Raw genomic sequence first — 11,143 nt, 5'->3', positions numbered from 1 at the left:
GTGGTGGACAGTGTGGAGGACATTCCTGTTTGTTAACTGGGGAGGACATCCTTGTGGTGGACAGTGTGGTGAACATCTCTGTGGTGGAAAGTAGGAAGAATGTACCTGTGGTGGACAGTGGAAAGGACCTCTCTGTGGTGTATAATGGGAAGGACGTCTGTCTGGTGGACACTGGAGAAGTACCTGTGGTGGACAGTGGAAAGGACATTCTATGGTGGACAGTGGGATGACTGTCCCTGTGGTGGAGAGCAGGGAGGACCTCTCTGTGGTGGACATTGGGAAGGACATCCCTCTTGTGGACAGTAAGAGGATGTGCACATTGGGGAAGATTGTGCACATTGGGGAAGATTTCCCTGTGTTGAACAGTGGGATAAACATCCCTGTGGTGGACACTGGTAAGGTTGCCCCTGTGGTGGACAGCAGGGAGGACCTAACTTTGGTGGACAGTGGGAATGACGTCCCTGTGGTGGACAATGTAAAGTATGATCCTGTGGTGCACAGTTGTGAGGACATCCCTGTTGTGCACAGGAGGATGTCCTTGTGGTGGACAGTGGGGAGGACTACACTCTGGTGGACTGTGGGGTAGGACGTCCCTGTGGTGGACAGTGGGAAGGACATCCATGTGGTGGACAGTGAGCAAGATATCAGTGTTGGGGACAGTGGGAAGGATGTCCCTTTGGTGGAAAGTGTGAAGAACATACCTGTGGTGGACTGTGAGGAGAAAATCCTTGGGGTGGACAGTTGGGAGTATATTTCTGTGGTGGACATTGGTTAGGACCTTTCTTTTGTGGACAGTTGGATGCACATCCTTGTGGAGGACAGTGTGGAGTATGTCTCTGTTGTGTTCTGTGGGATGGATATTTCTGTAGTGGACAGTTGGGAAAATATTTGTGTGGTGGACAGTTAGGAAGACGTCCCTGTGGTAAACAATGGGAAGGAAGTCCGTTTTGTGGACAGTGAAAGAATGTCCATGTGGTGGACAATGGGAAGGATGTCCCTGTTGTAGACATAGGAGCAGTTCTCCTTGTGGTGGACAGTAAGTTGGACGTCCCTGTGGTGGTCAGTGGGGAGGACATTTCTGTTTTGGACTACTGAGAGGATGTTACTGTGGTGGACAGTGTGAAGGATGTCCCTGTGGTGGACAGCAAGGAGGACCTCTCTGAGGTGGACAATCATAAAGATGTCCCTGTGATACACAGTAATGAGGATGTTTCTGTGGTCGACAGTGGAAAACATGTCCCTGTTGTGTACAGTGGTGAAGACCTCCCTGTCATAGATATTGGGACGGACGTCCCTGTGGTGAACAGTAGAAAGGATGTTTCTGTGGGGGACAGTGGAGAGGATCTCCTCATGGTGGAAAGTGGAAAGGATGCCCCTTTAGTGGAGAGAGAGGTGGTAAGGACATACCTGTGGTGGATAGTAGAGAGGACCTCACTGTGGTGAACTGTGAGAAGAAGGTCACTGTGGTAGAGAGTGGGAAGGAAATTTATGTTGTGGATTGTGGGAAGGACATACATGTTGTGGACATTGGGAAGGACATCCGTGTGTTCTATAGTGGCAAGCATGTACCTCTGGCTGACAGTGGGGAAGACCACCATATGGTGGACACATGATGTCCTGTGATGGACAGAGGAAAGGACACCATTGAGGTGGACATTAGGAAGTAGGTTCCTGTTGTGGACAGCAGAATGTACCTTTCTTTGGTGGACAGTGAGGACATACCTGTTGTGGACAGTGCAGTGGACATCCCTGTGGTGGACAGTAGAAAGGACATCCCTGTGGTGGACAATAGAGAGGAATTCACTGTGGTGGACTGTGGGAAGGATCCCTGTGGTGGAGAATGAAAAGGACAAGCCTGTGGTGGACATTGTGGAGGATATCACTGTGGTGAACAGTGGAAAGACAGCCCTGTGGTGGACAGTAGAGAGGACTTCCCTGTGGTGGACAGTTGGAAGGAGGTTACTGTGGTGGACATTGGAAGGAAATATATAGTGTGGACTCTGGGAAGGACGTCCCTGTTTTGGACATTGGAAAAGACCTTTTGGTGGACAGTGGGAAGGATGACTCTCTTGTGGATAGTGGGGTGGACGTCCCTGTGATGGAATGTGGGAAGGACATCACTGTTATGGTCTGAGGGGAGGATATCACTGAGGTGGACAGAGAAAAGTACGTCCCTGTGGTGGACAGCAGGAAGGACCTTTCTGTTTTGAATTGTGGGAAGGACATCCCTGTTGTAGACAGTGTGGAGGACATCCCTGTGCTGGACACTGGGAAGGATTTCACTGTTGTCGACAGTAGGAAATATGTTACTGTGGTGCACTGGAGAATGTCCTTGTAGTGCATAGTCAGAAGGATGTCCATATGGTGGAGAGTGCGGAGGACATCTCTGTGGTGGACAGTCGTTAGGACTTCCCTGTGGTGGACTGTGGGAAGTACGTCTCTGCAGTGGACATTGGTTAAAGAATTTCACTATGGTGGACAGTGGGGATGATGGCCTTGAGAACAATGGGGAGGATGTTCCAGTGGTATACAAGAATACGTCTCTTTGGTGGACAGTGGGAAGGATTTCCCTGGAGTGGAGAGTGCAGACGACATCTCTGCAGTGGACAGTGTTAAGAACATTTCTGTTATGCACAGGAGAATGTCCCTGTGGTACACAGTGGGAAGGATTTCCCTGTGGTAGACATTGGTGAGGACGACCCTGAGGTAAATAGTGGTAAGGATGTCCCTGTGGTGGACAGTAGGGACAACATTTCTGTGGTGGACAGTGTGTAGAATGTCCCTGTAGTGGAAAGAGGGGAGGTAGTCACTGAGGTTGTCAGTGTGAAGGACATCCCTGTGGTATAGAGTGGTGAGTACTTCATTGTAGTGCACACTGAGAAGGACCTCCCTGTGGATTTCACTGTGGAAGACATACTTGTGGTGGACTATGGGGAGGACCTCCCTGTGTTGGATGGTGGGGAGGACCTCCCTGTGTTGGACAGTGGGGTGGATGCCCATGTAGTCGACAGTTGGAAGGACGTCCCTGTGGTGGACTGTGGGAAGGATATTTCTTTGGTTTACAGTGGGAAGGACATCTATGTATTGGACAGTGGTGAGGACCTCCCTGTGGTGGACAGTAGGAAGGATGTCCCTGTGGTGGACATTGGTGAGGACACCCCTGTATTTGACTGTGTGGAAAACATCCCTGTGGTGGACAGTGGGGTAAACGTCCCTTTGGTTGACACTGGGGAGAATGTCCCTGTGGTAGACAGTTGGAAGGACATCTTTCTGGTGGACAGTGGGAAGCACGTCCCTGTGGTAAATAGTTGGAAGGACATCCCTGTTGTGGACAGTGGAGAGGACTTCCCTTTTTTGGACAGTGGGGAGTACGTCACTGTGGTGGACAATGGAGAGGACGTCTTGTGGTAGACAGTGGTGAAGACATTTCACTGGTGCAAAGGAGAACGTCACGTAGGTCGACATTGGGAATGTTGTCCCCGTCATGGAGGTTGCAGAGAATATCTCTGTGGTGGACAGAGATGAAGACATCCCTGTTGTACACTGGAAGATGTCCCTGTGGTACACAGTTATGAGGACGACCCTGTTGTGCACAGGAAGATGTCCCTGTGGTGCACAGTGGGGAGGGTGTTCCTATTTTGAACAATGGGAAAGAACACCCATGTGGTGGACATTCGTGAGGACGCCACTGTTGTAGACAGTGGGGAAACATCTCTGTGGTGAACAGTGGGGTGTACGTCTTTGTGGTTGATGAGTGAATGAAGTTCCTGTGGTGAAGAGTGCTGAGGACAACTCGGTGTTGGACATTTGTGAGAACAACCCTGTGGTGGACATTGGGCAGGATGTCCCTGTGGTTGACAGAGTGTAGGATGTTAACGTGGTGGACAGTGAGGAGGTGGTTTCTGTAGTGGACAGTGGGAAGGATGTCATTGTGCTGGACAGTGAGGAGGACGTCCCTGTGGTGGACAGTGGAAAGGACATCACTGTGGTGGACAGTAGATAGGACCTCCCTGTGTTAGACAGTGGAAAGGATGTCCCTGTTTTGGAGAGTGAGAAGGACGTTTCAGTTGTGGACTATAAAAAGGATGTCCATTTTGTGGACATTGGGAAGGACCTCCTTGTGGTGAACAGTGAAAAGGATATCCCTCTGGTGGACAGTTGGAAGGACATTACTGTAATGTACAGTTGGAAGGACATCTCTGTGGTGGACAGTGAAGAGGAACTCTCTGTGTTGAACTGTTGGGATGACATCCCTGTGGTGGACAGTGGGAAGGATGTCTTTTTGTGGAGAGAGGGGAGGACATCCCTGTAGTAGATCCTCAGAAGGACATCCCTGTTGTGAACAGTGTGGAGGATGTGCCTGTTGTGGACAGTGGTAAGAACATCCCTGTGCTGGACAGTGATGAGGTCATCCCTGTGGTGGACAGTGGTGAGGACGTTCCTGTAGTGCACAAGAAAATGTCTCTTTGGTGGACAGTGGGAAGCATTTCCCTGGAGTGGAGAGTGCAGAGGACATCTCTGTGATGGACAGTGGTAAGAACATTTCTGTTATGCACAGAAGAATGTCCCTGTGGTTCACAGTGGAAAGGATGTTCCTGTGGTGAACAGTGGGAAGGATTTTCCTGTGGTGGACATTGGTGAGGAGGACCCTGAGATAAATTGTGGTAAGGATGTCCCTGTGGTGGACAGCAGGGAGAACCTTTATGTGGTGGACATTGCGTAGGATGTCCCTGTGATGGAAAGAGTGGAGGTAGTCTCTGAGGTGGTCAGTGGGAAGGACATCCCTGTGGTATAGAGTGGTGGGAACTTCACTGTAATGCACACTGAGGAGGACATCCCTGTGGTATAGAGTGGTGAGTACTTCACTGTAGTGCACACTGAGGAGGACATCCCTGTGGATTACACTGTGGAGGACATCTGTGTGGTGGACTATGGGGAAGACCTCTCTGTGGTGGACGGTGGGGAGGACCTCCCTGTGTTGGACAGTGGGGTGGATGTCCATGTAGTCAACTGTTGGAAGGACGTCCCTGTGGTGGACTGTTGGAAGGATATTTCATTGGTTTACAGTGGGAAGAACATTCATATTGTGGACAGTGGGGAGGACCTTCCTGTGGTGGACAGTAGGAAGGATGTCACTGTGGTGGACATTGGTCAGGTCGCCCGTGTGTTGGACCGTGTGGAAAACATCCCTGTGGTGGACAGTGGGGTGGTCTTCACTTTGGCTGACACTGGAGAGGATGTCCCTGTGGCAGACAGTTGGAAGGACTTCATTCTGGTGGACAGTGGGAAGGACATCCCTGTGGTGGATAGTTGGAAGTATGTCCCTGTTTTGGACAGTGGAGTGGACTTTCCTTTGGTGGACAGTGGGGAGTACGTCCCTGTGGTGGACAGTGGGGAGGACATCTTGTGGTGGACAGTGTTGAGGACGGTTCTCTGGTACAAGGAGAATGTCCCTTTGGTGGACATTGGGAATGATATCCCCATTGTGGAGAGTGCGGAGAATATCTCTGTGGTAGACAGTGGTGAGGACATCCTTAGTGTGCACAGGAGGATGTTCCCATGGTGAACTCGGTTAAGGACATCCCTGTTGTGCACAGGAGGATGTCCTTGTGGTGCACAGTGGGGAGGATATCATTGTGGTGAACAGTGAGAAGGACGTCCCTGTGATGGACAGCTGGGAGGAACTCTCCGGGGTAGACAGTGGTGAGTACATCCCTGGTATGCACAGGAAGATGTTCCTGTGGTGCACAAGGATGAGGACATTACGGTTGTGCAAGGGAGGATGTTCCTGTGCTACACAGTGGGGAGAATGTCCTTATGGTGAACAATGAGAAGGATGTCCCTGTGGTGGACAGCTGTGAGGACCTCTCTGTGGTTGACAGTAAGAAGGACCTCCCTGTGGTGGACAGTGTGTAGGACGTACATGGGGTGGACTGTGGGGAGGACATCCCTGTTTTGGACTGTGGGGAGGACGTTACTGTTTTAGACGTCCCTGTGGTGGACAGCAGAGAGGAGCTCTCTGTGGTTGACAGTGGGATAGATATTCCAGTGATGGACAGTGATGAGGAAGTTTCTGTGGTGGACAGTGGATTGGATGTATTTGTGGTGGACAGTGGAGAGGACCACCCTGTGGTGGACAGTGTGGTGGACTTGCCTGTGGTGGACAGGGGAGAGGACCTCCCTTTGGTGGACAGTGGGAAGGACGTCCCTGTAGTGGACAGTGGGGAAGATGTTTCTGTGTTGGAGAGTGGCGAGGATGTCCCTCTGGTGGACAGTGGTTAGGATATTCCTCTGGTGGAACTGGGGAGAAATTTTCTGGGGTTGTAAATAAAGAGGACATCCCTGAGGTGTACACTGGAGAGTAATTCCCCGTTTTATACAGTGAGGAGGACATCACTGTAGTGGAAAGTCGTGAGGATGACCCTGTGGTAAACAGTGGTAAGGTGGACAGCAGGGAGGACCTCACTTTGGTGGACAGTCGGAAGGATGTCCCTTTGGTGGACAGTGGGAGGGAGGTCCCTGTGGAGGACAATGCAAAGTATGTCCCTGAGGCTCACAGTGGTGAGGACATCCCTGTTGGGCACAGGAGGATATCCTTGTGGTGGACAGTGGGGAGGACAACACTCCGGTGAACTGTGGGGTAAGACATCACTGTGGTGGACTATGAGAAGGATATCCATGTGGTGGACAGTGGGGAGGATGCCCATGTGGTGGACAGTTAGAAGAACATCCCTGTGGTGGACTTTGTGAAGGACACCACTTTGGTGGACTGTGGGAAGGACATCACTGTGGTGGACAGTGGAAAGGAAGTCCCTTTTGTGAACAGTGGAAAGGATGTCCCTGTGGTGGACAGTGGGAAGGACATCCCTGTTGTTTACAGTGGTGAGGATGTCCCTGTGCTGGACAGTGGGGAGGTCATCCCTGTAGTAAACAGTGGTGAGGACGTTTCTGTGCTGCACTGGAGAACGTCATTTTGGTGGACCGTGGGAAAAATGTCCCTGTTTTGGAGAGTGCAGAGAACATCTCTGGGGTGGTTAGTGGTGAAGACATCCCTGTTGTGCACTGGATGATGTCCCTGTGGTGAACAGTCATGAGGATGAACTGTTGTGCACAGGAGGATGTCCCTTTGGTACATAGTGGGGAGGATGTTCCTGTTTTGAACAATGGGAAAGAACACCATTGTGGTAGACATTGGTGAGGATGCCCCTGTTGTGGACAGTGGGGAAACATCTCTGTGGTGGACAGTGGACAGCATGTTCCTGAGGCTGACAGAGTGTAGGACGTTCACGTGTTGGTTAATGGGGAGGTGTTTTCTGTGGTGGACAGTGGGAAGTATGTCCTTGTGGTGGACAGTGAGGAGGACATCACTATGGTGGACAGAGGAAAGGACTTCACTATGGTGGACAGTAGCTAGGACCTCCCTGTGGTAGAGAGTAAGAAATATCTCCCTGTTGTCGACATTGGGAAGGACTTCCTTGTGATTAACAGTGGAAAGGATATCCCTATGGTGGAAAGTTGGGAGGACATCCCTGTGGTGGACAGTGAAGAGGAACTCTCTCTGTTGGACAGTTGGGATGACATAACTGTGGTGGACAGTGGGAAGGATGTCTTTTTGTGGAGATTTTTTTGTGAGGATGTTTCTTTTGTGCAGAGGAGAATGTCCCTGTGGAGCTCAGTGGGGAGGATGTCCCTGTGATTTACAGTAGAAAGGACATCCCTTTGTTTCACAGGTGGGAGGAAATTCCTGTGGTGGACTGTGGGAAGGACATCTCTGTGGTGGACATTGATGAGAGAATTTCACTATGGTGTACAGTGGTGATGATGGCCTTGTGGACAGTGGGGAGTAGCTTCCTGTGGTGCACAAGAAAATGTCTCTTTGGTGGACAGAGGGAAAGATTTCCTTGGATTGGAGAGTGCAGAGGACATCTCTGTGATGGGCAGTGGTAAGAACATTTCTGTTATGCACAGAAGAATGTGCCTGTGCTGCAGAGTGGAAAGGATGGTGAGAACTACCATGTTATGGACAGTAGTAAGTAGGTCCTTGTGGTACACAGGAGGATATCCCTGTGGTGGACAGTGGAAAGGACATATCTTTGGTGAACAGTGAAAAGGACGTTCAGCTGTGGGGAAGAAATCTCACGGGTGGGGGGAGAAAGTCCGGCGGCAGAATCCCAGGGTGGTCCGGCATCAGGGTCCCGGGCAGGCTTCCCATGCCGCCAGCAGAGGATCCCACATTCACGCAACTGTCGGTGGGCGGGCCAGGAGCTGCATCAGCAAGGTTCCAGGGTTCCAAAAGCTGGGAATCAAGCGGAGAGACCATGGACAGGTGGGGTCCGGTTTTCCAAAGCTTTATTGTTCATGACATGGTAAATGGATGCAGGTGGTACGCGCTTCCCCCGCCAAAGGCCAGGGGACTCTCATTTTATAGGGAAGGAAAAAGGGGAGGGAATAACTTAATTAGCTACGCCCCTGGCCTTTTGATAATTCATTAATATTTAAATCTCTGGAGGTAGAGACTTGTTAATCACACCCTCTACCTGTGCCCTACGTGACTGAAGGTAACAGGTTAAATGGAGTTACCTCGTCCAAGGCCCAACATCCCACCTTCTTTTCTTTCATAAAAAGAGGGGTGGCTCTGAATCATCTGTAGTCTGCAAGGTACAGTTTAATGAGAGATGTGGACCCTGTGGAGTAGTCTGGAATCTGGGAGTATGGGGAGATCAAACCCAGTGCTGTATCAAGGGGGCCTAGGAACAGAGCTGAACATCCTACTGTCCCTTAAAGGGTCTCTGGGGTTCAAAGCTCGTTCAACCAGGCTATGTCCAAACCATCTCTTCATGGCCCAACATCTCAGTCCTTCTTAGTGAAAATTTTGGATGAGGTGGTCAAAAGAAAACACTATGTAGGCCAGAGGGTGTAGCATAACTAAGTCAAGGGTAATGGGAATTGGGGGTAGTGTTTGGAAGGCAGGGAATCATTGAAACAATTAAATATATGCTGTACAGCTTGAGGGTAATGACATCTGATTAATCTAAATAGACATTATGTTTTCCTCACTAACATGTAACTTTAGCTATGTGACTTTGGCAAAAGAGCTCATTTGTAGCTGGAATGTCTGGATCTGTCTTCTGTAGTGAGCATCTCTGGGTTCTGGCGTGTAACTCTGGAGCCTGGTGTGGGTCTCTGGATCTCAGCATGTTCTGGGGTCTTCAGTCAGATGAGATGGCTGGAAGAAGGCAGCTTGGCAGGTTCCAGGAGGTGGTGCCATCTCTGGATCTCAGCGTGTCTCTGGAGTCTGCAGTCAGATGAGGTGGCTGGGAGAAAGCAGCTTGGCATCTCAGGCAGGTTCCAGAAGATGGCGTAGACATTGTTGGATCTGTGGGTATACCTGTAGGATAATCACAGCAGGGAAGCAGCATCTCTGACAGGGAGATGTCTGTAGGCTGGATATGGAGCATTAAATTGCTTGGGAACAAGCAACTTATGGCCTGTCATTAAGATCCTGGAAAAGCAAAGGTGTTTGAGGAAATTTAGTCTTAGAAGGTATCTTGGATAGCTGAGGGAGAAAAAGAATGTTAATTTTGTATCTGGGATTGGCAGCAACAGTTTGCCTGTGAAAGAAATTAGTGGTTAATTAAGACTCAAGAAATGGTGATCAGCATGTTGACTTAACTGTGGAAGGAAATTAGATGGCTTTTAAACCTTGAAGAAATTATAAAGGTTGAAAAATAATGTTGGACAACTATCACGAGTATTAGAGAGAAAAGGCAGCATTAAAATAGAAAAAATAACAAAATTTTGGTTGAAAAAACACAAGCATTGTTGTTCTAGGTGTTCCTGTTAGGAAGAAAAGGAAACGTTTAAAATTTCTGGTTGAAAATTAGGAACGTTTGTTGCAGGTCCTCCTGTTGGGGAGAAGCAGTAATGGCGGGTTTAGAAGCAGTGGGGAGGGGCCTTGCTCTGCGATGTGGCATCTGGGTGGCAGAGAGGACCTGTATTCCAGCTTTCTTTTTCTTAGAAATTTTAATTGTAGAGAAGGATTAAAAAGCTAACCTGAAGAAAGTTTATAGGAAGAGACACATAGGCTTGATAGGAGAGCTAAGAGTCAGAGAGTGAAAGGCTATACAAATCTCTCACCTAAGGAAGGAGTCTTAGGAGGGTCACAGCAGGCACTGTGCTTGAAAGACAGCTGTTCTCTGTGAAGGAGCCCTCTCTGTGGAGCTGGGGGATGGGCAAAGTGGAGGCTAGGGGGTCACCGCTATCTTGCCCTTGAGCTGGAAAGCACATGGAGAGGGAGAGACAGACAGAGAGAAAGAGGAGGAGTTAAAGTAGAGAAGTTGACCAGGAACACATGGAGAAAGAGTGGGGCCTAGTCTTTTGAACTAGACAGGAGCTAGTGGTAGCTAAAAATTAGAAGAAGCTAACAAGAAACACGTGGAGAAAGAGGGAGGAGACAGAAAGAAGCCTGCCTAGTTTTGTGAACTAGGCTGGGGATTACTCACTGTCCTGGAGTTTTATGGAGAGGTTTTCTCTGGGCAATAACTGGGGGGAACACTCTTGGAGCTGGCTCTACCACCTGTAGCTGGCTGTACCACCTGTAGGGAACGATATGGGCTCGTGCGTGGGTGAGCGGGTCCCCTGCAGAACCTCGGGCGGTAGGTTGGATTCTGATGAACCAGGAGTTGTGTTCCCTCGGGGACTCCATCTTTCATCTGTCTAATCTCACCAGCATTATGGGGAGGTCCACGGCACCTGCCATATCGGTGACGATCAGCAGCATTGTGGCTCCCTTCTACTGGAACTCCATCTGGGCCAGTCACATTTGTTGCTTTAGGACCCCCTTTTCCTGCAACCACATCAAACTCTACAATTTCTTCCTCCCCCACACTGTGCAGAAACTTCCGTGGATTATTCTTCTTGATGGCAGTCTGGTGTACAAACACATCTTCTTTGGTGTCATTTCAGTTTATAAATCCATATCCATTTCTGACTTTGAACCATTTGACAGTGCCAAGGACTTTGGTGGCGAGAACTTTCTTCTCCGATCCCCGCGAGAGGTGCGGCGGGCGCCGGGGCTTGGGGCGTGCCGCTGGCCACCGGGCTCTTAGGCGCGGGGTCCACAGCCTGCGGGAGCATGGTGCCT

This window comes from Arvicanthis niloticus, chromosome 14, assembly GCF_011762505.2.
Source record: "Arvicanthis niloticus isolate mArvNil1 chromosome 14, mArvNil1.pat.X, whole genome shotgun sequence".
Classification (NCBI taxonomy): domain Eukaryota; kingdom Metazoa; phylum Chordata; class Mammalia; order Rodentia; family Muridae; genus Arvicanthis; species Arvicanthis niloticus.
This window is presented reverse-complemented; position numbering follows the sequence as displayed.